The sequence below is a fragment of the Canis lupus genome, chromosome 5 (genome assembly GCF_011100685.1).
Source record: "Canis lupus familiaris isolate Mischka breed German Shepherd chromosome 5, alternate assembly UU_Cfam_GSD_1.0, whole genome shotgun sequence".
NCBI classification, from domain to species: Eukaryota; Metazoa; Chordata; class Mammalia; order Carnivora; family Canidae; genus Canis; species Canis lupus.
Genome location: NC_049226.1, coordinates 23,728,407 through 23,755,312, shown reverse-complemented (window position 1 = coordinate 23,755,312; position 26,906 = coordinate 23,728,407). Strand labels below are relative to the sequence as shown.

At 36.3% G+C, this 26,906-nt stretch overlaps 1 protein-coding gene and 1 pseudogene across 4 annotated transcripts in view; one reads left to right on the top strand and one right to left on the bottom strand.

The window, feature by feature from the left end:
• Nucleotides 1-26,906, top strand: part of DDX10 (DEAD-box helicase 10) — a 252,582-nt gene that overhangs the window by 218,867 nt on the left and 6,809 nt on the right. Inside the window, exon 19 of one of the 4 annotated variants that reach the window (XM_038536260.1) lies at nt 10,952-10,963. The exons of the other annotated variants lie outside the window; for them this stretch is intronic. The gene's annotated coding sequence lies outside the window, so the exon portion shown is untranslated. Of the gene's footprint in view, nt 1-10,951; nt 10,964-26,906 lie in introns of those variants that run through there. 4 annotated transcript variants of the gene reach the window in all.
• LOC111095853 lies at nt 10,784-11,377 on the bottom strand (annotated as a pseudogene).

The window sequence follows — 26,906 nt, the reverse complement described above, 5'->3', positions numbered from 1 at the left end:
TTGTGATCTTGTGCTCATTTAAACATAGAATTATTTTCTAATACTGAAATGACATCCATAATACTGTCTTCCTAAGTGAGGCCAGAAACTTGAGACATTTGCTATTGGACAACTAGGTAGCAGACAATGGTTTTTTAGTATTTCTAGGGGACACAATAGCAAACCAGATAGTGAGCATACTGGCACCACAGGTGAAAATAATTTGATCATGATTTAGAAAAATATGTGCTGTAAGGGTTAAATAATTTAGGTTCAGAGCATATTCCTAATCTTTAGAAATTGATCTTTAAGGGAAAATATGCACACTTTCCTTCAGAAAGTTCTTTGGTGAACGTGTTGAAACCTTGATGAACTAGCAGTTCATGAAGTGTTTAAGTTTGCTTCCCTTTATGTTCTAAAATAAATGTCCCCTTTTCAGAGATGGCTTATGGGATCTCCATTTTGATAGATGTGATCTAACTCAACACGTATGACTTTATGTCATTAACTTTGTTTAAAAGACCAAATTCGATTGAGTAAAATTTACAAGTTTTAATGGATTTATTTGACAATTCATGAAATCAGACAGCATCCCATCTAACAGAAATGAAGGTGCTCTGAAGAATTCTACCAAATGAAAGGCTTTTATAGGTAGAGGAGAGCAGGAAAAGGAAATCATGGCAGGAGAGATGACAAAGAGGCATAAAAATATTTTTTAGCCATATTTTGTGTATCTAATATACCTTTAGGACAGAGAACCTACCTTTGAAGTCACTGGCCAGTTGTCAGCATTCCTTTTGCATCTGATTTATTATAAGAATTTTTTTCCTAACATTTCTTATAGCTTCTGGGTCATCCTTAATCTGTGTGCAGCAGACACTTCATTTCATTCTTCTCGCATTTCTTACCCTCATAGTGACATTTCCCTGCTACCACCTCTAATAGTGTCACGTGCTTCATTCTCTTAACTAGCTTATAAATGCTTCAGAGCTAGAAACTGTCTTTTTTATCAATATATCCAGCTCTGTCTCCACTCCTATGTCCACTGTTAATGTCACAGGCACAGAGAAGGCCCTGAAATATTTAAATTGATAGATTAATTGATGGAGGAGATTTATAGAGTAAAAAAAGAGAAGTATATTTATAAGCAACTATATAATTGTCCCTCATAGCTTACATGATATAAGAGATGATAGCTTAGATGGTTGGAGAACTGAAGAAGCCAAGTTCAGATAATGTAATGGCAAGGAACTAGAAGGCTAGATAGAGTACCTTGAGATGCCAAAGCATCTTATCATAAAGGTTCAGATGGAAAATAATTAAGCATTACCTGGAAATTAAAATGGTTTTAATTTCAGGCACAGCTAGTAAATTTGCATTAACAGAAATTGAAAAGAATTAGTAACCTGTCTTAGCCTGAAGAAAAATTGTCTTTTGTTGAAGAAAGTATCAACAAAGGTTTATTCCCTTTAGCACACGTGAGGACTTTCTAGCAGTTTTGTTTTTGTTTATGACAACAGATTGTCCTAGTCTAACACTCTCTTCTTAGAGATAAAGAAACCAAAGTTTCAAGGGGTAGAATATTTTGTGATCACAGTGCTAAGGGGTGGATCAGCATAATGTGCGTAAACCACATTGATTCTGTAGTTCTAATACTCCCAATGACGTTATAGAGAATTACTCTGGCATTAAGAAGGGTAGCTCAGGAACACTCTCTGAAGACTGTTTTAATGTCATTTGGGTAAAGACTTGATCCATGAGCTAACTATAAGATAGATTTGACTAGATCATGGTTTCCTGACTTCAACATTACTTACATTCTGGTACAGATCATTCTTTGTTTGGGTGGGTTGGAAATGATTGCAGACTGTTGAGCACCATCCCTGGCCTCTACCATAGTGCTTCCCCAGTTGGGGCAACCAGAAATACCTTTAGACATTGCCACATATCCCTCAAGGAGCAAAATCTCCCACTGGACTAGACCCAGGATGACAGGCCCATATTACTGGTGATTGATTTCCCCATCCCTCATCCAGTATATACTTTGTGTATATTCCTTTCCATTCAGCTTAAGCAGTCCTTCTCAATACAGCCTGAATCAGTCAGTTGGGATTCCTACCGAAGGTAAGACCTATGTGCCGTTCCCGAACTAAGGTAGGATATGGGATAGTTACAGGAAGTAGCCCACATGTGAAGTTCCTATGTTTCCCCTACTTCCATTTTTTCTCCCTTTCCCTTTCTCCGTGAAAATGAATAAAGTATAAACTAAAGCCAAAATTGTTTTTAGAGAAGTAAAAGTATTCACAAGTCAGTCCATATACACTAAATTTTGATAGTAGTAATTGCTGTGTTGGTACTGCTATTTATATTACTAGCACCAGTACAGTTTTACTGCATTGTTCCAGTTTGGCTACATCTTTTTTTTCATGCCTCCCATAAATAAGAGTAGGTGCTAGGATTTTGTGGCATCAGCTTTAGAGGGCTCTCCTGGCACACTCACGTTTGCTGCACTGTTTCTAACCTCAGCTGAGTAATTGCGGCAGCAGTGAGTGTTTTGGCCTCTTGGTCATCTTTGCTCTCTCAGTGGGTTATTCCCTGCTTATTAACTTCACATTTTCTGATATGAGTTACTTTTATGAGACCAGATAACACCAATTAGAAAATGGCTTAGTCCCAAAGTAAGTAGCATGAGCCAGTTTCTTTGAAAGTTTCCTTTGGGTATTTCATTGTCCTTTACCTCAGTGACACCCCTAAATATTCAGCATGAGTAACACTTTTGTCTCTCTGCATGGTGAGACACTTAGTAAGAAGTAGGCAAAGGAGAGCCAGATGTAGTGGAGAATGGCAGAATCTGAGGTGGATCATTCTTCCTCAGGGAGGTGTGCTTAGGGTTTAAAGAGTATACCTCCCTCAGCACAGTGCAGTAGAGTCTACACTATCCTTAACCCTCTGTAGAATTCTCAGAATTGTCATCTCTAACACTGATTCCAGAGGGATTCTCTTGTGCAAGATTCAGCTCCTTTAGGTTCACACGACAAAAAGAGATCTCTTGTTTAAATATGGCCCCAGAGACAATGAAAATAATGTGACCTTGAGTTCCCTTGAAGGAACCTTAAGAATGTTCTCTTAAAAAAAAAAAAAAAAGAATGTTCTCTTTAATAGCTTGTTGATTTCCAGAAAGAGAACAGTGAAATAGGAACAGTAGTGTCCCCATAGTACAGAAGGATGTCTACTGGTTTGTCAGCAGCAGATGCCCAAGTTCCATCAGAGGCTCTGAGCTTTTGTGTGCTATTTTTGAAAACAGAGAAGGGAGAGCTTGCTTTGATGCCTTGTGGCTTCTTTCCTTATTTTCCATCCTCCTTACACATTGGCCCAGGTTGTGTTTTACTCTGTAGCTTTCCCGTCTGCTTCCTCCTAACTGTGGAATTAGCATGGGTTAGAATTACTACAGAATGTTAGTATTTGTTGTTATTGTTGTTGTTACTGAAACAATTTGATAGGAAACCTAGATCTTTGCTGCAGTGGACTTGGTGACATTGTGGGAGTCATTGTTCGTTAGGAACTGCACAGAACTGCGTTCTTGCTTCTAGTAACTTGTGATACAGACTTAAATACTTTCTTCAGAGGAAGAAAGACCTCAGATATTAGAACTGTCTTTGTGCTATTAAGTGATTTTTTTTTATTTCTTTATCTCCCCAACAGGCTATATAATGTATTTATATGCTTGTATGATAAAAATATTTGGTGTTCTTCTCTATATGTGGTGCCAAGAACTGGAGTAAGAATCTTCTATATTATTTAAATCATGTTCCACTTATTTAAGAGTTAAAAATACCTACTTATCTGTTAGTCTCCAGCTTGCTGTAATATTTCTTCCGTCTATCCATTCAACTACGAATATTTTAGTAAGCTATCAGGTGCCAGGTGATAGTGCAGGTACAGAGGATAAAACATAAAGAAAAATATCTTTCCTGCTGTCACAGTTTGTGGTTTAGCAGAGATTACAGACAGCTGAGCCTGCACCTACAAAACAATATGATGGATACAGGCTGTGATCTGTGCCCTGGGAGAGGCAGTAGGGAGCAGGGCAGGGAGGGAATGAGCTGAGCACAGAGAGCAAGTGAAGAATCTAACCTGGGCATGGTGAATCTGGAAGAGCTACCTGAAAGGAGTAACATCTAAGCTAAACCTGAATGAAGTTTTAAATCTTACCTGAGTGGGGAGAAGGTAGGTTGCGCTTCTAAACAGTGTGGCCTTTGAAATGAAACAAAAGTATCTTTAACCATATTCCAATTAAACTCTTTCACTAAGATTGTTCCTTTCAGCTGCGCCTCAGAAGCTGAGAGATTTGGTTTTGAGCATGTAATATAAGATTAATTTTTGTATATCTAGAAGCATTCATCATGTTTGGTTTATGGCCATCTTCATGTGAATTGCTAATGAGGAAAATTTGCAAAGTGTTGAATATGATGAAAAGCAGCTGGGTGTTCAAGATATTCATTATCCAGTCAAATTAAGTTTTTAATATTTATAATCCTAACCTTTTTCAAACAGAAAAAGGAAAGAGAAAGAAGGTTGTGGTTAGACTTTTACTGCCTGATAATATCTCACTGTTTATTTCACAGACCATAGTCTCTAACCACGGCAGGTTGCTTTATAAAAATCCTTAAATTGGTGGCGTGTTTGGTCAATCATTTTAGGTGGCATAAGACCCATTACATCTATAATTTGTACTGAGATTATTGGCATAATTTAGACATGGTAACTTCTATATGGATTGATGCCTTTTCCTGCACAGCGTAAACTGTTCAACATTTAATATCAGGAGCTGTTCTTTTTGGCTTATGTGACACAGCTCTGTGTCAAAAGACTGATGAAGGACTTTTGTTTATCTTTTTTCATTTGTTTGAGGTTTTTGTTTTATTTTTCAACCATGTTCCACGTTGGCTTTCTGTGTCTACATAAACTTATGTTTAAGAGTTCTCCCCTAGGTGAAGGAGGTGACCCATGTTTATCTGTGTGATGCCTCCTTCTGTTGTTCTGTGACATTTCTTCACTAAATCTTGCTTCCCAACTTCTCTTCCAAGACTTATCAGTCAGCTTTGTAATGTGTGGAAGGCTTTCCACCTGCAGCAGAAATGTGTATGACTCAGAGACGAATTTCTGAGGAAGGAAAATGCCCAGAAAGTGTTTTCAGTTCTTTGTGTTTTCGGTTGGGGCCAGTTATGGCACATTATTGTTTTTATGTGAATTTTAGTGGAATTGTTGGTGCTGAATCTAGGAGGTGATTATTTTTTAAGGGGATTTTTTTTTTTTCCTCACTCAGAGTCTAGGTAATTGTGAAAAGAAAAATACTACTGACTACACTTTCCATTTAGTTGAATCCCTATTCGTTGGTGGATCTATTTGTGAGTGGCAGATAGGGAAAGAAGTCAGCTCAGCTTAATGATATATTGACTTTATTGTGTGCCTGTCATTCCTTCCTTTCACTCTTTTTAACTTCAGGAGATTTATCCCTGATTCTAATATGCCTAGCAGCTTCCAAGGGAAAAAATCTCCATCATCTCTTGTTATTTGTGAAATAAAAAGTTCATGAACTATCACATTTCATTGGGCTTTGATCAGAATTTCATGTAAATTATAGTTGACAAGGAGTTAATTTTATTTGACTTTCTTTCAATTGTGTTCATTTTCTCTTTCTCCCCTTTGCCATTGTCCTTATAACACAACACAACACAACAAAAAGAATATCCTGTGTGGTATATAGCATGAATGGAGAAATTTACAAGGCAGATTGTTGGGTTGGGTGTGGGAAAAAGCAGTACTAGTCTTGGGATTCATAGGGGAAAGGAGGCTACCCATTGAGGAAGGAAGGTGTTGTTTTCTGAGGTGAGGGTTAGGATGAGGAAGACATATTTGGGAAATTCTCAGCTAGACCTTACTTGTGGTCCTAGTTTTTGCCCTGTGCTTTCTGTTTCTTTGTCGTTTAGCGACCCACTGAATAAATGGGACTTGATGACAGGAGTTTGTCCTGTTTCAGAAGTGCTAGGGTCTCTAGGAAGATGGATGAATGACTTGGATGCCAAGAAGCCAAGAAAAACCATGTAATGTAGCAAGGGTAATGAACCAACTAGTAGGGTTCTCTTGGCTGCTACCCAGAGTCTGGTGCATGGCAACTTTGTTTTCACCGAAAAGACTGTTGAGAACTTCACTTTCTTAGGATGATCCTTTTCTTAACTTCACATGACTTCATGTAGAATGGATTCATAACTAATGATAGCATTCCATTATTTATACACTGTAATTTCCTTATCTACTCCCCTTTTAGAGTTCTAGGTTGTACCCATGCTCAAGATTTTCATTTTTGTTGTTTTGTTTACTTTTGCTTTTGCCATTGTATTTTTTAATTGAAGTAAAATTAGTATTTAATTCAGCTGTACAACATTGTTATTTGACATTTTTATGGGATACAAAATAGTGATAACCAAAAGTCTAGTTACTATCTATCAACATACAGTTTGACCCCCTTTACCCATTTCACCTAACCCCCAACTCCCTTCTGATAACCATCAATCCATTCTCTGTATCGATGAGCTTGTGGTGGTGGTGGTGGTGGTTTTTGTTTTTGTTTTTTTCCCAAATTCCACCTATGAGTGAAATCATACAGTACTTGTCTTTCTCTGTGTGGTTTATTAGCATAATACCCTCAGGGTACATCCATATTGTCCAAATAGCAAGATTTTATTCTTATGGCTGTTATTTATACAACATATTTATTTATCTGTTGATAGATATTTATGTTTTTTTTTCTATATCTTAGTTATTGTGAATAATGCTGCAGTGAACCTATGGGAATGCACATATCTTTTTGAATTGGTGTTTTCATTTTTTTTTTGGATAAATATCCAGAAGTGAAAAACCTGGATCACATGGTAGATCTATTTTTAATTTTTGAAGGATCTCTGTACTGTTTTCCATAGTGGCTGTACCAGTTTATATTTCCATCAACAAAGCATGATGGTTCCCTTTTCTCCACATCCCACTTGCTATTTCTTGTCCTTTTGATAATAGCCATACTAACAGATATAAGGTGATATCTCATTATAATTTGGAATTGCATGATTAGTAATGTTGAACATCATTTCATGTGTCTGTCGGCCATCTGTATGTCTTTGGAAAAAATATCTATTCAGATCTTCTGCCTTTTTAAAAAAATTATTGTTTAGTTATATACATTCTTTATCTAGTTTGGATATTTACCCCTTATGGGATATGATTTACAAATATCTTTCTGATTCAGTAGGTTGCCTTTTCATTTTGATGATGATTTTCCTTGCTGTACAGAACCATTTCAGTTTGATGTAGTACCGTTTGTTTATTTTTGCTTTTGTTTCCCTTGCCTTTGGAGTCAGATCTACAAACACATCATTGAGATTGATATCATGGAGCTTACTGCTGCTGTAAGTTTTTCTCTAGAAATTTTATGGTTTCAAGTCTTCTATTCATATCTTTAATTCATTTTGAGTTAATTTTTGTGTATGGTGTAAGATAGCAGTCTAGTTTTATTCTTTTGCTTGTGGCTGACCAGTTTTCTGAGCACCATTTATTGGAGATACTGTCCTTTCTCCACTGTATGTTCTTGGCTCCTTTGTCCCAAATTATCTCTGCGTATGTGGGTTTACTTACGGCCCCTTAGATTTGTTCCATTGACCCATGTGTATGTTTTTGTGCCCATACTGTACTGTTTTGATTACTATAGTTCTTAGTGTATAGTTCTAGTGTAGTTGGAATTAGGGAGCATGGTACCTCTAGCTTTGTTCTTCTTCCTCAAGATTGCTTTGGCTCTTCAGGATCCTTTGTGGTTTCTTACAAATTTTAGGATTATTTGTTCTAATTCTGTGAAAAATGCAATTGGAATTTTGATAGGGATTGTGTTGAATCTATAGATTCCTTTGGTTATATGGACATTTTAAAAATAATAATTCGTCCATCCGTGAGCATGGAATATCTTTCCATTTATTTGTGTCTTCAGATTCTTTTCACCAAGGTCTTGCACTTTTTAGTATACAAGCCTTTCACCTCCTTGGTTAAAAATTTTTCCTACATATTTTATTCTTTTTGATGCAATTGTAGGTGAAATTGCTTTTTTAATTTATTTCTCTAAGTTCATCATTAGTATATAGAAATGCCACAGATTTTTGCATATTGATTTTTGCATCCTATAACTTTCCTGAATGTATTTATTAGTTCTAACAATTTCTTAATGAAGACTTTAGGGTTTTCTATAGTATCATGTCATCTTCAAATAGCAGTGGTTTGTTTTCCTTTTTCCTTTTCAATTCTACTTCTGACTTTTATTTATTTTTGCCTAATTGCTGTGCTTAGGACTTCTAGTGCTATATTGACTAAAAGTGATGAGAGTGGGCATTGTTGTCTTGTTCCTAACCTTAAAAGCTTTCAGTTTTTCGATGTTAGCTGTGGGTTTGTCAGTATGCCCTTTATTATGTTAAGGTACATTCCCTCTATACCCACTTAGTTGAGAGTTTCTATCATAAATGGAAGCTGAATTTTGTCAGATGCTTTTTATGCATCTGTTGAGATGATCATATGATTTTTATACTTCATGTGCTGTATCATGTTGATAGAGTTGCAGATATTGAATAAATCTTGTGGCCCTGAAATAAGTCTTACTTGATCGTGGTGTGTGATTTCTTTTTAATGTATTGCTGAATTTGGTTTGCTAATATTTTGTTGCAGATTTTTGCATCTATGTTTATCAAGGATATTGGCCTGTAATTTTTTTTTTTTTTTTTTTTTTTTTTTTTTGTGGTGTCTTTGCTTTTGGTATCAGGGTAATGCTGGCCTTGTAAAATAAGTTTGGAAGTTTCAGTTTTGATAAAAATTTGAGAAAGATAGGCATTAAATATTTAAATGTTTGATAGAATTCACCAGTGAAACCATTTGGTCTTGGGCTTTTGTTTCTGGAGAGGTTTTGATTAAGGATTCAATTTTCTTTTTTTTTTTTTTTTTTTTAAAGATTTATTTATTTATTTTATGATAGACATAGTGAGAGAGAGAGAGAGAGAGAGGCAGAGACACAGGAGGAGGGAGAATCAGGCTCCATGCACCGGGAGCTTGACGTGGGACCCGATCCCAGGACTCCAGGATCGCGCCCTGGGCCAAAGGCAGGTGCCAAACCGCTGAGCCACCCAGGGATCCCCAAGGATTCAATTTTCTTACTAGAAATTTGGTCAGTTCATATTTTCTTTATCTTCATGATTCATTCATTGAAGATTGTGTATTTCTAGGAATTTATCCATTATTTCTGGATTGTCTAATTTGGTGGCATATAATTGTTTGTAGTGGTTTCTTATGGTCCTTTGTATTTCTTTGGTTTCAGTTGTTATCTTTTATTTCTGATTTTATTTTTTGAGGCTTCTCTCTTTTCTTCTTGATGAGCCTGGCTAAAGGTTCATCAATTTTGTTTTTTACAGTAAACTAGCTCTTAGTTTCACTGATCATTTCTATTGTTTAGTCTTTATTTCATTTATTTCTGGTATGATCTTTATTACTTCCTTTCTTCTCCCAACTTTAAGTTTTATTTGTTGTTCTTTTTCTAGTTGCTTTTAGGTGTGAAGTTAGATTGTTTACTTGGGATTTTTCTTGGTTCTTGAGGTCTTGAGGCCTGTATAGCTATGAATTCCTTATCAGAACCACTTTTGCTGCATCCCGTGTATTTTGGTATATCATATTTCTGTTTACATTTGTCTTTAGGTAATATTTTGTTTCTCCTTTGATTTTTTTCAACGATTTTTTTGTTGTTTAGTAGCAAGTTGTTTAACTGCTATGTTTTTGTGGTTTTGCCACAAAACCAGTTGTGGCAGCAGTTGTTTAACTGCTGTAGTTTTGTGGTTTTCTTCTTTATACCATTGTGATTGGAATTTTCTTCTTTATACCCTTGTGATTGGAATTGGATTTCAATTTTTGAATTTGAGACTTGTTTCATGGTTTAACAAGTGAGCTTTCCTGAACAATGTTTCATATGTACTTTACATTTAAAGTCATTAATTTTCAATAGGTACATGTACATGTGGCCATTTTGTTTATTAACTTCAGGTTGTTTTTGTAGTTCCTTGTTCCTTTTCCTTTTGCTCACCAGCCCCTTGTATTTGATGAATTTCTTTAGTGTTAGGCATGGATTCCTTTCTCTTTGCTTGCTTTTCTGTAGTTCCTCTATTCCCTTCTTTTTCTCTCTTCTCTCCTGGTTTGATGACTTTCTGTAGTGTTATGGTTAGATTTTTTTCTCATTATTTTGGTGTGTATTTACTACAAATTTTTGTTTTGTAGTTATCGTGAGGTTCACATATAACATCCTTTGTATATAATGGTTAGTGTCATTTCTTTTCAGCTTAAAGAAGTCCCTTGAACACTTCTCATAGGTTCGGTTTACTGTTGATGAACTCTGTTTGTTTGTTTATCTGGAAAACTCTTAAACTCCCCTTAATTCTGAATGATAACTGTGCTGTGAGTGGAGAATTTCTTGGTTAGAAATTTTTTTCTTTCAGCACTTTAAATATGTCATGCCACTTTCTTCCTTTAGTAAAGTTTCTGCTGTAAAATCCGTTAATAGCCTTATAGGATTTCCCTTGTACTTAATAAGTTGTTTCCTCTTGCTGGTTTTGAGAAGTCCATCTTTAACTCCCCCACTCCCCCACCCCCACCCCCAGTCATTGAAGGGGAAACTTTATTGAGGCCCCAGGCAGGAGGCTACCATGTGGTCAAAGGAAGAGCCAGTGGAGAGGCCTTATTTTACCTTCTTGGGGTGCAGGTTGTTGTGGCCACACTGCTTGTGGCAATCGAAAGCACAAGGTATAGGCAAGCGTTACACTGGAAGCAGATCATCTTGTCGCAGTTGGATTTCTGGGCCAGCTGGCAGAAGGAAGGCTCAGTGATGCCACCATGCAGATGAAAGACCAAGTACAAGATGGATTCTTTTTGGATATTGTCTGAGAGAGTGTTGCTATCCTCCAGCTATCTGCTCTCAAAAGTTGGATGCTGCTGGTTAGACAAGATGCCCTCCTTGTCTTTGTTTTTTTTTGTTTGTTTGTTTTTGTTTTTTTAATAAATTTTATTTATTTATTCATGAAAGACACAGAGAGAGAAAGGCAGAGATACAGGCAGAGGGAGAAGTAGGGTCCATGCTGGGAGCCTGATGTGGGACTCGATCCCGGGTCTCCAGGATCATGACCTGAGCCAGAGGCAGACGCCCAACCTCTGAGCCACCCAGGCGTCCCCCCTCCTTGTCTTTGAATTTGGCTTTAACATTCTCAGTGGTATCACTGGGCTTATCCTTTAGGGTGGTGGTCTTACCTGTCAGGGTTTTCCTAAAGATCTGCATCTCTGTGTCTATAAGGCCTGAGCCCTCAGCCACTTGGCAATCTTGTTGAAAAGAAAGAGTCTCTATCTTTAACTTTTACCATTTTATTTATTTGTTTGTTTATTTATTGTTAAAGATTTATTTATTTATTTATTTATTTATTTATTTATTTATTCATTAATTCATTCATTCATGAGAGACAGAGAGAAAGGCAGAGACACACAGGCAGAGGGAGAAACAGGCTCCAGGCAGGGAGCCTGACATGGGACTCGATCCAGGGTCTCCAGGATCATGCCCTGTGCCGAAGGTAGTGCTAAACTGCTGAGCCACCCGGGCTGCCCAACTTTTACCATTTTAATTATAATATGTTTTGGTGTGGAGCTCTTCGGGTTCATCTCTTTTGGAACTCTCTGGGCTTCCTTGATCTTAATTTTTGTTGCCTTCCTCAAATTAGAGGGGTTTTAAGCCATTCTGGCCTTTTCTCTCTTTTCTTTTTCTGGGTTCCCTATAATGCAAATGTTATTCCACTGGACAGTGTCCCAAAGGTCCCTTAAGGTATCTTCTTTTTTAAAAAATTCTTTTTCTTTTTGCTGCACTGTCTAGGTGAATTCCATTGTTTGATATTTCAGCTTACTGATCTATTCTGCTTTATCCAGTGTGCTGTTGAACTTCTCTAGCGAATATTTCAGTACAGGTATTATTCTTCAGCTCTGTGACTTCTGCTTGATATTTTCTTATGTTTTTCTGTCTCCTTTGGAAGTCTCACTGTGTTCATCCATTCTTCTACCAAGTTCAGTGATAAACATTGCTTAGAACTCTTTATCAGATGGATCATTTATTTCTGTTTTATTAAGGTCTTTTACTGAGGCTTGTTCTTGTTCTCTTTTGGAGCATATTCCTCTATTCCTCTGTCTCCTCATTTTGTTTCTCCGTGTTTGCTTCTAAGTATTAGGTAAATTAGCTACCTCTCCCAGCCAGGAAAGAGTGCCCTTGTATAGGAGAGGTCTCATGAGGCACAGAGACACTATCTCCCCAGCCACTTGCACTAGAAATTCAGGGTGCATTCCCCTGTCTGAGCTCCATGTGCCTCCCTGCTGTGTTGGAGCCACAGCTGTGGCACAGGAGTGTGTAGGGATGTTGCATAGCCTAGCTGCATTGTGCTGCTGTGGCACAGGGGTGAGCAAGGCTTTTTCTTGGCCTGGCTGTGGTATGGAGGTAGGCAGGGCAATCAGCAGTGGGTACCCTCCAGTGCCAATAGGCTTGAGGAAAAGTTCCAAAATGGTGCCTTCCAGCACTGACATCAGCAATAAGACTTCAGAAATAACCCTTACCAGTGTCTGTGTCCCTAGAAAGTCCCAGCCAAGTTCCTGCTTCTCTGGCAAATTCAAGATTAGTAAGTTGGTCTCCTTCACATATAGTCTAGGCAGTATTCCAACTCGTGTCTCTGCACCAGGTCCCAGAGTGAGGGAGTCTCTTGACAAGCCCTTTATGAGTATGTTTTTTTTTTTTTTTCCCCTATAGTTAAATGGTTTTCCTACATGTAATCCCCATTTGTTTTCATAGCATTTGGGGGGCTCATCTCTCCTGTGCAGGATCTAGAGGTTGGCTACCTGATGTGGAGCACAGACCCCTGACTTCTTTGGGAAAAATTCTGTATCTTTGAGATTCCTCCGGCTTAGGCATCACCACACTTGGGCTTAGTTGCTGTTTTGTTTTGCCAAAACCGTATCTTCTTCTCCTACTCTTTTCAGCACTACTCTTCTATCCTTTGTTGTGGAGGCTCTGTTCATCTGGTTATCAGGTCTTTTTCAGAGGAGATTATTTCATATGTAATTTAAATTTGTTGTGACAATGGGAAGAAGTGAGATTGGGATCTTCCTATGCCACCATATTGACCCCTCCCTTCTTTAAGTAATTCTTTAACGGACAGCTTTTGCTGAAGATTGGATTTTCTTTCTCTTGAAGTCATCTGAAAGACTAAACTGTAAAACCTAACTTTTCCAGATATCTGGACGACTAGGGGTATGTTTGGGTAGGTGATGATCTTGAATATTGAAAACTAATGAGTGAAAAGTAGTTTGAGAAAAGCTGATGTGCTCCTGGGAAGCCCAAAATGTTCTACGTAGACATTAGCAGTGAAAAAAAAAAAAATGCATAATATTAACCCAGCTTGTATGGGTGTTTAATTTTTTTTTTTAATCTGAGAGAAGAGAAACAATTATGTATGCCTTCTAAATTACTGCAGAGCAGGGTTTCTTAATCTGGGCTCTATAGATGAACTTTAGAAGAATCTTGAACATCTTGAAATTGTATGCAAAAATGATGGTGTGGGCGTGCATATTGTGTAGATACTCCCATGCATTTATGTGGAAACGGAGGCTATTTATTTTCATTGAATTCTCAAGTGGATTTATGAACCAGGAAAAGAGAGTTGGAAGGCCAGAACATTTTGCCAATCCCAAATGACCCATGTGCATTTTTCAGAAGGAGGTATGTACATGGATCGTTCATGTGATTGTGGTCCTCTGCCTTCTGTTTCCTCTCACCAACCCCAGCCTTTTCTCATTATTAGAATTTTGACCTAAGAGGGGATCTTTTGCTCTTTTACTTACGTTTGTAATGAATGCTGAGCCAGTTAGTCTTTTCTTTGACTACTTTTCTTTTAAGCAAATCTAGTTTTAGTCCTAAGCAGCTAGAAAAGAAGCATTAAGGATATAATGCATTCAGTTCCATTTCTATATGTAGGGGCCTTCACCATCAGAAGGAAGCTGGACAGATTTTATGGAATGTACTGCAGTAATCTTCATTAGGACTGTTGCCATAGCCTTGTAAATTAAAATTTATGATAATGGGTAAGGTCTCTGGCACAACATATTTGAATACCAGAGTGCCTGTCCTTAAGGATAGATACAAAGATTCCTGAGAATATTTTTTAATGGTCCCAAGCTTATTTATTATTAGCTTAAAATTCTTTAGGAAAAAATCCAGGCTACATTTCTTGATATGAATGCAAAAGGAGAGCTTTATACAAAAGGGCATGAACTGGACACTCAGGTGCTGACTCTCATAGCTTTCCACATGTAATTCGGCAGCATGTTTTAAAAAAAACTCAAGGGTTTCTGTATAAGTGAATACTTACTGTTTCCCATCTCAGTCCTCAGCTTCCTTTTAGCTGTATTAGTCAGCAGTTTCACCTGATTTCTTTCCTTTGCATTCCAAAAAAGGAAAAAGCAAGAATTTGAAAAGCTGCATGGCATTATAGCAAAGGGAGTGTGCTTTCTCCAGTCTGCACCCTGTCCTGGCTTTTGTTAGGTTTCTAAAAAGGTTTGTGAATTGATGTCAATCCTCTATTTTATGATGTAACATACACAAAAGTGCACACTCCTAATTGCGCATGAATAAATGCAGCTGCCTCAGAGGTTAAGAGCTCAAACATGAGCAAGCCATCATGATGCTTTCTGGCTGCAGTCTCTTTTCTAGTGCAAGGCTTACAGAATTCTCAGTGATTTTGGCTGCCATTTTATCACTTAATAATTGGAACTGCTTGCCCCAGTGTCCTTGGAAGTTTGGTACTCACTCCACTACATTGTGTTTCTGCAAAGCCTGCATACACCAGGGAAGAAGTTGACAGGATTCCCCAGCAGATCTTCTTCTCCTATAGTGCCTTGGCCACAATCATAACAGACAATGTTTGGAACATTCTTGAAGCTCAGAGTAGTGGTTTTGACCGCAGCATCCTTGTAGTCCAGAGATTATGCTTTCCAGGTTACAGAGGACATTCTGATCTCTTTTTATTGGAATTAATTCACACATCACTTATTTAAAGTATGCCGTTCAACAATAAGCGGTCTTCCGATTCATGGCAGGTGCTAATGACTATGTTCTTTTTCTTGTAATGTGTCATTTGTCCCATCCCTCCCCACTTGTGTAAGTCTGGCTAAAGCCTCCTAAGGGTCAGACAGAGAATTTTTAAAAGATCAAGTGGCGTACGACCCCGTAGTTTCCTCTACATGGAAAAATATCAGTGAATTACTCTTTCCTTTTGCCTTTCAGTTTTTTTCATAGATTTATTTACTTGAGAGAGAGGGAAAGTATGCACACACACAAGTGGAGGGAAGAGCTGAGGGAGAGAGAATCTCAAGCTAACTCCCCACTGAGCATGGAGCCCAACAGGGGTCTCAATCTCACAACCACCACAGAGGGCTTGATCTCACAACCACGGGATCATGACTTGAGCCGAAATCAAGAGACGGAAGCCCTACAGACTGAACCACCAGGCACCCTTGCTTTTCTGTTTTAATACATAGGAATTGAAATAGTGTCTGCTCCTGGTGGGGTGAGAGGCATCTGTATCTTAAATATAATTGCTCTAGCAAGTGTTAAATAAGAATTACATGAAGTTCTATGGATCAAGAGACTGAATGCTTTGCTCAAATACACCACTGCATATAATTTGGTAATATCGATCTCTGTGCCATATCCTTATAAACTTTGCAACCCTATCATAAACCCCATGTTGAGAGGTAGGAATTTTGTGAAACTAGGTCTATATTAGAACAAAGGCAGGCTACTTGGCCTTGTGGGAAAACTGGCTTTTGGAATCAGACCTGAATTTGAATCTTCCTTCCTTTTATAAACTTTGGACCATGGACAAATTACTTAACCTCTGTGACCCTGAGTTTTCTTCAGTGAAATTAAGATAATTTTTACCCTGCAAGATTATTGTGAAGATCTAATGAAGGTAAAAAGAAAGAGTATGGGGATCCCTGGGTGGCGCAGCGGTTTGGCGCCTGCCTTTGGTCCAGGGCGCGATCCTGGAGACCCGGGATCGAATCCCACGTCGGGCTCCCGGTGCATGGAGCCTGCTTCTCCCTCTGCCTGTGTCTCTGCCTCTCTCTCTCTTTCTCTCTCTGTGACTATCATTAAAAAAAAAAAAAAAAAACAAACCTTAAAAAGAAAGAGTATGATATGTAATAGGATCATTAATATATGATCTTTTTAATTACTAAAAGCAAAACTCTGATGGGAATTTTTAAATTAATATATATATTTATAAGAATAGAATTTAATGTCCTCTGGGATATCTACTTTCCATTTTCTTCCTCATCAGAATCGTTCATTATGATGTGGTGGGCCTTATATTCAAAATAGTCTGCAAAAATATCCTACAGACTCGAATGAAATGATGAATAATGTAGTGAAGAAAATGTCATGTAATGTATTTTGTTCAGCATCTGGTTAGAGAGTCTGTATTACCAAATTGGAGCGTGGGAAATGCCCTCCCTTGTCTGTTCTCCTCCTTTGGCATCCCCATTATTTAGGCATTCACTAAACTGAAAGTTAACTTGTGTGCCTGGTGTAGAGCTTTAAAGAAAAGAGACTAGATGATCTCAACCCTCACGAAGCTTAGCCCCCGATGGAAGAGACAGACCATAAAGGAGTAAACAAAAGGACAAAAAGGATCCTTGATTAAGGCCATGAAAGCAATCTCTGTGGAATAATGGGAGAGGATCTGGGAGAGTTGACTCTCTATGAGATGATTAGGGAAAACCTCTGTGAGGGGAAACCTGAAGAATTACTGAAAACCTCAAGTAGAGAAGTAATAATCATCCTAACATTCTAACCATTGCTTGGACAGTTAACAGAATTTAAATATTTATTCTAATAGCATAATTGTGGCTGTACACTCACACATACTCCTGCCAGAGGAGATTCCTGGGCTCCTTCTCATCCCATCGTCCTTAAATCATGTCTCTGTCCTGACTCTGATGCCAGTTGGTCATGGAAGGTGATGAGGGTAAGAAACAGCTGCTGTCCTATTCCATAGAGTGGCAGTTCATTAGAAGGGCATGTGGCAGTATGAGGTTTATGAGAACAGGGGAGAGAATGTGAGATGATCTGAGTATTCCTGATGAAGACTGCGAAGTTACTTCAGGTTATGAGTTAAAACAGCATGTTTTAGCATTAGAGAAAATTCTAATAATTTAAGTTATGCTGGTGTATATCAACTCTTTTGAACTAGGCAAATATTTTTATAAATAGACTTGACTTTTTTAACAACTTTAATTTTTATACTAAAAATTTAATGAAAAGTAGAGTTGCCATGTGTGTACCATCCTGTGCCATGCCTTTTCTATAATCAACATTTTATTACTGTTCATTACCATCCAGGGAACCTATATTAACACATCATTATCACTCAAAGTTTATAGTTAGCTTTAGGATTCATTCTTGTACATCCTATGAGTTTTGATAAATACATACTGACATATATCTACCTTTATAGTATCATACAGAATAATTCCCACTTCTTCCTTTTTCTCCCCATCCTTTCTTCTTCCTGCCTCTCAAACCCTGGCAACCATGGATATTTTTCCTATATCCATAGTTTTGTTTCTAGAATATAGTATAAGTGGAATGATATTGTATTGTGGCCTCTTTTATTTAGTGATACACTTTCAAAGTTCCTTCATGTATTTTCATGGCCTGATGAAAATAGTCCACTGTATGGATGTGCTACAGTTTAGTTATCCATTCATCTATTGAAAGACATCTTGGTTGTTTTGGCAGTTATGAATAAAGCTGCTATAAATATTCATGTGCAGGTTTTTAAACGTACATAGTTTTCAATTTCTTTGGGTAAATACCAATGAGTACAGTTGTTAGATCACATGGTTAAGAGTGTGTTGAGTTTTGTAAGAAACTTCCAAATCGTCTTCCAAAGTATATATATATCATTTTGCATGCTCATCAGCAATGAATGAATGTTTCTGTTGCACCACACTGTCACCAGCATTTGGTATTGTCAGTTCTTTTAGATTTTAGCCATTCTGTAAGAGTTTTTATAGTTTAGAAACTGGTTTTATTTGACTTACAGAACATAGTAGAGCCTGACAATCAGATGCTTTGTTTTTAAAATTTTGGTAATATGTAGAGTGAAATCCTATTTCACCAAACATGAAATTCTAACTCAGCAGAGCCCTTTCTTATGAATGGGACTGCCCTTTGAGGAACTGTGTTCCCAACCTCTCAAAGCTTAAGGTTTCCTGTTGTAGATAGGAATAATGATAGACTTAATAAAAGCAGCAAAGACTACTGTTGCTGAGAAACTTCACCTAACAGAGCACCCAGAAGTCTGTCTCCTTACAGAATTCCTGTCTTAGATTCTTACCCCATCAAGGCCCAGATCTCCCCAGTATCCCTTCCTGACTATCCCAGGTCCCCAACAGTTCTTTCTATTGGTGGTTCCACATCCATTAGGATGTGAGCTGAGTAGTCAAAATCTGGGTTGTGGTCACTCTTGTTCAGTAGCCTTACATGTTTGATGAGTTTCAGGGATTAGCCTTCACTTCATCTACCATTTAGACACACCCCCCCCCCCCTTTTTCAATGAAAAACTGTTCTGACCTTAGCAGACTTAAAACTGTTTGGAACTCAAGGCATTTTAAATTAAAAGACTTTCACCTTATGTGATAAAGCCCAATATAACCCAAATAGCATTAAAAGAAAGATCAAATACTTTCTACCATCAGGAGTTGGAGAAGGTCAATGAACTCTTACAGTGTATTTGCTATGCATGTATCACTTGTTTATCACTGCTTTCCAAGAGGTAGATGATAATCATATTTTAGAAATTAGAAAATTGACACTCTTTGAAGTTATGCCATTTCCCAAGTTTTAAGCAGTTGCTAGCATTCCAGTAAGGTGTGACCCTAACATGCCTTTCTTTCCTCCATACCAAAATTTTTGTAGAGCCACATTTAATAACTGTAGAGTCACTGTTAAGTAACTGGTTTTAAGAAATAACCACTTCAAGAGGAGATATGATAGAGGACAAAGGAGGTATTCTTTACATTGCGAGATATATATATATTCCAGAGAAGTTACATTTATTGTTGCAAAGAAAATAAAAAATACTTGCTCATTGAATTGAAATGCCAGGTTATACTCTTTCTGTAATTTTGAAGTATTGCCTCATTTCTTATTCTGAGTTTGAGGTTATTGGGTGCTTCTTGCTAGTGTTATTTTCCTTCTAATGTATTAATTTTCACTTTGGCTTTGATCGGTCAGATTTTGGAATTAGTGATACATTCTTTGAAAAAAAAGTACAGGTTTAAACATTTGCTTACATACTGGCTTGCAAAGAAGGTATGCGTGTGGTTTTAATTAGAGATTGTTCTGTCTTACCCTATATATTTTAAAGTAGGTCAGTCAGATATTTAGCAGTACAGAAGCTCAGCCCACTGGCTTTATTCATCATTTAAGAAACACTTATTGAGCCTGGGATACTAGGGCAGTGTGGCTACAAAGAAGAATAAAAGTTTTTGTCCTCAAGGAACTTGCAGTTTGAATCTAGAACAATGATTTGCAGCATTTTTCATCATCAGAGAACTTGTTCTTTCAACCTTAATGGTCCCTATGTTTTGAAAGATTTTTGTGTTTTAAGAAAGTTAATAAAAGTTAATGTTTCATATTTATTTTATTAACAAAGACAATTTCCAGTCCACCCAAGTGTCTGGAGTCCAGTGTTTACAAAGCTCAGTTAATATTTCCAGTCAAACCAAAGAAATACCAAAATTTAGTCTCGGGCACACAGTTGTAGGTGTTTTGAAATTCTGGAAATAACCCATGATCCATCTATTCTGACAAAAGAAATCTCAGCGTTCTGCATATTTCTATAGATCCAAGGACCCAAGTTGAAGCTTAGATAGCATACCTACTCTCATGCTTCTGAGCTTTGTGGAATTACAAAGAATAATTATAATTATTCTTTGCCCAGAAGTACTTTTCCCTTCAAATTTAACTTTCTTTTTTTATTGCAAAGAGTAATACAAGCTTGTTAGAGAAAAATCAGAACATCTAAAAATTCTTGCAAATTTTTTTCTCTGCAAACATACATGGAAGCCTTTCTTAAAGATGGAGTCTTGCTCTATATTGGTTTTGTAACTGTTTTCAGTGTCAACTAAGAAATTCCTGCAACATTGTTTTTTTAATAGCTGCATAGAGTTTCATTTCTAATTTTATAACTTATTTAATGAATTAATCCCTATAATTGGACATTTGGGTTTTCAACTTTCTGAAATTACAAATAATTTTGCCTTTAGTATCCTGCAACTAAATCTTTATACACATTCTTAATTATTTCTTTGGGATAAATTCTCAGAGGAAAAATTGCTAGGTAGGCATTACCTGAAAGACTTTTGAAAGGGGGCACCAAATTGCCCTCCAGAAAGTTTAGTAGTAATTTATACTCCCACCCAGGAGTTTACCTTCTAAATAGGAGTTGAATTGCATACAGGTGGAAAAAAAATCAATTTAGTGTTAGGAAGTAATAATGCCTATTGCAAAATGACTAATAAACAATGAGAGCTGTAGGCTTTCAGAGGAAAGAGATCCAATTGAATAGGGAGTTCGGGTACCTTTCATGGAAGACAAGGAGCTGGAGAGGGCTGAACAGGAGGGAGCGCCGCACTGACAGGAGAGCATAGGTGGGACACACTGGAGGGGTCTCTGATCTAAACCAGTGCAGGCTGTGTTTGAGGAGTCCAGGAGGAAGGCTGCTTGGCTTAGCAGCGGGCCCAGGGGTGCGGGTGCAGGCATGGGCACTGGGCAGGATGGGACTCCAGGTGGGCAGGATGGGACTCCAGGTGTTCCTCCCTCTGGTTTCTCATTAGTGTAACACAGTTACTTACTTTGAGAGAGGAGGCAGCAGCAAGTACTTGAAAAAGTTAAAATGTTGAAACCAGGAAATCAAACCTCCTGAAAAGATCTGTTCACTTTCCAGGAGAGCTTTGGGTTTTGAGTTCAGAAAATTTAGAAAGAAATGTATATTCCATTTAAAATTCAATTACTAATATATTTATTAAGATGTTAAAATTGAATTCACATTTCAGTGTTAAGCCCTTTTTTCTTCTTAGTGATGAACAAATTGGTTCACATGTTTCCTTGGTATCATGACAAGCTTTTGTGTAATTACTTTCACGAACATTTCAAAGCCATTGAAGTAACATTATCCTGTTGTTGTACATTCTAATTATATATTACAACAGGATATTTTCTTTTTGTTTATCATAGGATTAGTTCTTTAAATGTAAGACATTACTAATTAAATCTCTATTAATTGGATTACTGCAAGATAAGTAGGTCTGAATTCTTTAACTGGTGGTTTTGTTTTTATAGTAGTAGTGCCCTGAGCCATGCTTTTACTTTTTAGGCTGTGTTTTATTAACCAGTATATTATATTTTTATAATGTTGAGCAGTAAGATGGTCCTTTTTGACACTAACTTCATAGATTTGAAAAACGTGGAGATAGTTTGACACTTTATGTCCCATAGAAATCCTGAAATAAAAGTAAAATACAGAGCTCAGGCCCAGACTCCTGGCCCTGATATATAGGCCACCATCTAGTTCTCCATTCATACTGTGAGCCCTCTTCTTCAATTCAGTAAACTTTCTTCGTGAAGAAAACTCAAAAATGTTACTGCTATTTCTCACCTGTACTGTGGTTCTTTCTTCCAGCAGACCTATTTTCAGAATGTTCCACCATCTGATTGGTAAACTATACCAATGATGTGCTACCATGGGATAGCTAATAGAACTCTTGATTAAGAAGTACAAGCATCCTTTCTAGCAGTTGCAGAAAATAATTGAAGAACAAAGAAACTAGAACTCACTGTTACACACATTAGACTGTGAACCAATCCTAAAAAAGTCCTAGGTCTTAATTAAATCCTGTAAGCTCCTGTTGAACATTAACTATATACAGGGTCAGAACCCTTCTGCCTGATTCATCAGGATGTAAATAAAATAGAGGTTTCTAATGCCACACATTTCCCCTCACCTTTATTGAGATATAATTAATATATAGCATTGTGTGACTGTAAGGTGTACACCATGTTATTTGATATATTTATATATTGCGAAATGATTTGCACCATAATATTACTCGCTTACACCTCCATGGCATTACATAATTATGTTTGTGTGCGTGTAATGAGAACATTACCATTTATTAGCAACTTCCAAGTATCTAATATAGTATTGATAATTAGAATCTCCATGTTGTACATTAGCTATCCAGAACTTACTTATCTTAAAACTGGAGCTTTGCACCATTTGACCAACATCTCCCCATTTCCCCTACCCCCTAGCCTCTGGTAACCACCATTCTAGTCTCTGTTGAGTTTGCCTTTTTTAGATTCTACATATAAGTTGCTATCACACAGATTTCATCTTTCTCTGCCTGTCTTATTTCACTTAACATGATGCCCTCAAGGTCCATCCATTTGTTTGCAAATGGTAGGGTATTCTTTTTTTCTCATGGTTGAATAATATTTCATTATGTATATATATACTACATTACCTGTTCATCCATCTGAACTGGACAGTTGGGTTGTGTCTATTTCCTGCCTGTTGTGAATAATGTTGCAATGAATGTGAGAATGCAGACATTTCTTCAAGATCCTGTTTTCATTTCCCTTTTTTTTTTTTTTTAAGATTTTATTTATTCATGAGAGACACACAGAGAGATAGGCAGACACGCAGAGACATAGGCAGAGATAGAAGGAGGCTCGCTGCAAGGAGCCTGATGCAGGACTCGATCCCAGAATCACGACCTGAGCCAAAGATAGATGCTCAACCACTGAGCCAACAAAATGGGTATATATACCAATAGGTCATTTGGTAGTTCTGTTTTTAATATTTTTAGGACCCTCCATGCTGGTTTCCATAGAGGCTATACTGATTGCATTCCCACTAACAGTGCACAAATATTCCCTTTCCACACTCTCACCAGCACTTGTTATCTCCTGTTTGATGACAGCCATTCTACCAGGTATGAGGTCATATCTCATTGTGGCTTTGATTTGCATTTCCCTGATAATTAGTGATAATTGAGCACTTTTTCTTGCAACCTATTGGTCATGTGTATGTCTTCTTTGGAAAAATGTCTTTCCATTTCCTCTGCCTATTTTTCAATAAGATTTTTTGTGGGTTTTCTCTTTTTGCTGTTGAGTTATTGGGTATTAACCTTTTATCATATTTATTTATGGCTTGTAATATTTTCTTTTTTGTAAGTTGCCTTTTAATATTTTTGTTGTTTCTTTTACTGTGTAGAAGCTTTCTAGTGTGACATCATCTTATTTACTTTTGCATTTGTTTCTTGTGCTTTTGATGTCATATCCAAAAACCTGTTGCCAAGACCAGTGTCATGGAGTTTTATCCCTGTGATTTCTTCTAAGAGTTTTATGGTTTGGAGTCTTCTGTTTCAATCTTTTTAATCCATTTTGTGTTAATATTTGTGGAAGGAATCCAGTTTCATTCTTCAAAATCTGGTTATCCAGTTTTCACACCCTTTTAATGAAAGAGACCATTCTTTCTTCATTGAGTATTTTCTGCTCTCTTGTCCAATATTAATTGACTATATGTGCAAGAGTTTATTTCTGGGCTCTCTATTGTGTTGGTCTGTGTGTCTTTTTCTATGTCAGTGCCATACTACTGTTTTTTTGATACCATAGCTTTGGTATAGTATAGTTTGAAATCAGGATGTGTGATGCCTCTGGATTTGTTCTTAGGATTGCCTTGGCTTGTTGGAATCTAGAGATTTTATATAAATTTATGGTTATTTTTTTCTATTTTGTAAACAATGCCATTGAAATTTTCATAGAGATTTCATTGAATCTATCAATGGTTTGGTGTAAAATGGACATTTTAATAATATTATTCTCATCATAACTTATGGGATATCTTTCCATTTATTTGTTTTCTTTAATTTCTTTCATCAAAATTGTACAGTTTTTAGTGTACCAATAATTCACTTCCTTGATTAAACTTACTCCCAAGTATGGTTTTGATTTTGTTGTACATAAGATGCTTTTTAAAATTTCTTTTTCAGATAACTTGCTGCTAGTATAAAGAAATGGCACTGAGTTTTGCATGTTGATTTTTGTATCTTGCAACTTTATCTTATTAGTTCTAACAGTCTTTTGGTGAAGTCTTCAGGATTTTCTATATATAAGATCATATCTGCAAACAATAACAATTTTACTTCCTTTCTGATTTGAATGCTCTTTCTTTTCTTTTCTTTTCTTTTCTTTTCTTTTCTTTTCTTTTCTTTTTTTTTCTTTTCTTTTCTGCTTGCTTTCTCTGAGACTTTCAGTATGTTTAATAGGAATAATGAGAGTGGCTATCCTTGAATTGTTCCTGATCTTACAGGAAAAGCTTTCAACCTGTAACTATTGAGTATAATGTTACCTGTGGCTTGTCATAAAAGATTTTTATTATGTTAAGGTACATTCGCTCGTTACCTAATTTGTTGAGAGTTTTTATCAAGATAGGCTGTTGAATTTTGTCAAATGCTTTTCTGCATCTATTGAGCTGACTATACGATTTTTACTTTTCATTTTATTAATTTGGTATATCACCTTTATTGATTCAGATATGTTGAACCATCCTTGCATTCCAAAGATGAGCCCCAACTTAATTGTCATATGTGATCCTTTTAATATCCTGTTGTTATTTGGTTTGCTTATATCTTGTTGATAATTTTTACATCTGTATTCATCAGGAATATTGACCTATAGTTTTGTTTTCTTATTAGTATTTTTATCTGGCTTTCACATTAGTTTAGTACTGTCCTTGTAAAATATGTTTGTAAATATTCTCTTTAGTGTTTTAGAAGAGTTTGGGAAGGTTTTGCATTAATTATTTTTTAAATGTTTACTAGAATTCACCAGGGAAACCCTCTGGTTCTGGACTTTGTTGGGAGGATTTTGATTACTGATTCAATCTCCTTATTCATTATTGATCTGTTCAAACTTGTTATTTTTTCATGATTTAGTATTGTTTGGTTGCTCTTTCTAGGAATTCATTCATTCTAGGTTATCCAAATGGTTGGTGTATAATTAATCCATAGTGATCTCATGATCTTTTATATTTTTATGGTAGCAGTTGTTATGTCTCCTTTCTCATCTCTGACCTTTAGTCTGAATTCTTTTTTCTTGAGTTAATCTAGCTAAATGTTTTCAACTTTATCTTAAAAAATAAAAAAAAAAAACCAACGACTTAGTTCTTAGTTTCATTAATTTTTTTCTTTTGTTTTTCCAGTCTCTTATTTATTTCTTTTCTGACCTTTGTATTTCATTGCTTCTGCTAACTTTGGACTTCATTTGTTCTTTTTTTAGTTCCTTGGCATATGAAGTTAGGTTGTTTATTTAAGATCTTTCTTGTTTCTTAATGTAGACTTTTAACACTATAAACTTTCTGGTTTGAAATGCTTTTGCTGCATCTCACAGGTTTTGGTATTTTGTGTTTCCATTCTCAGAGATTTAAAAATTTTTTTTTAATTTCTTCTTTGACCCAATGGTTGTTCAACTGTGTTATTTAATTTTTATGTATTTGTGAATTTTTCAGTTTTCTTCTTGTAATTAATTTCCAATTTGATAACAATTTCAATATGATTTTCATCTTCTTAAAATTTGCTAAGAGTTATTTTGTGACCTATCATGATCTATCTAGCAGATTGTTCCATGTGTGTTTGAGAAGAACATGTATTCCTTTGCTATTGGGTGGAACGTCTAGTATATGACTGTTAGGTCCTTTTGGCCTAAAGTATAATTCAGTTTTAACATTTCCTTTATTAATTTTTTTGTCTGGATAATCTAGCCATTGTTGAAAGTGGGTTACTGAAGTTCTCTTTTCTTGTATTGTTGTCTTTTTCTCCCTTCAGATTTGTTAGTATTTGCAAAATATATTGTAGTATTTCAATGTTGGTTGTATATATATTTGTGATTGTTATATTTTCTTAATGTATTGACTTCTTTGTCATCATGTAATGATCATTTTCATCTTTTTTTTTATTTTTTTTTATTTTTTTTTTCATTTTCATCTTTTGTTACTGTTTTTGGCTTATGGTATATTTTGTCTAAGCAGCTACCCCTGCCCTCTTTTGGTTTCTACTTGTGTGGAATATCTTTTTCCAGCCCTTCATTTTGGAACTATATGTCCTTAAAGATGAAGGTGAGGTTTTTGTAGGCAGTATAGTTGGGTCTTATGCATCCAACCACTCTTAAGCCTTTTGTTTTTTTGTTTTGTTTTGTTTTGTTTTGTTTTGTTTTTTCTTAAGCCTTTTGATTGGAAAATTTAATTCATTTTAATTTAGAATAATTATTGAGAGGTAAGGACTTAGTAATGTTATCCAACTCTTTTTGGGCTCTTTTGTTCCCTTGTTTTTTTCTTCCTCTCTTGGCTGCCTTTCTTTTTGAGTTGATTTCCTTTTAGAGACATGCTCTGATTCCCTTATCTTTATCTTTTGTAGATATACTGTAGGTTTTTACTTTGTGGTTACCATGAAGCTTACACAAAACATCTAGATAAAAGTCTATTTTATGCTAATAAAGGCTTACTTCAAATTATTTTATTTTATTTTATTTATTTTATTTTTGCTTACTTCAATTTCATACATAAACTCTGTCCTTTTATTCCTCTCTTAAGTTTTTGGTGTCACAGTTACAATATTGTGTATTCATTAACCAGTATTGTAGCTATAGATAT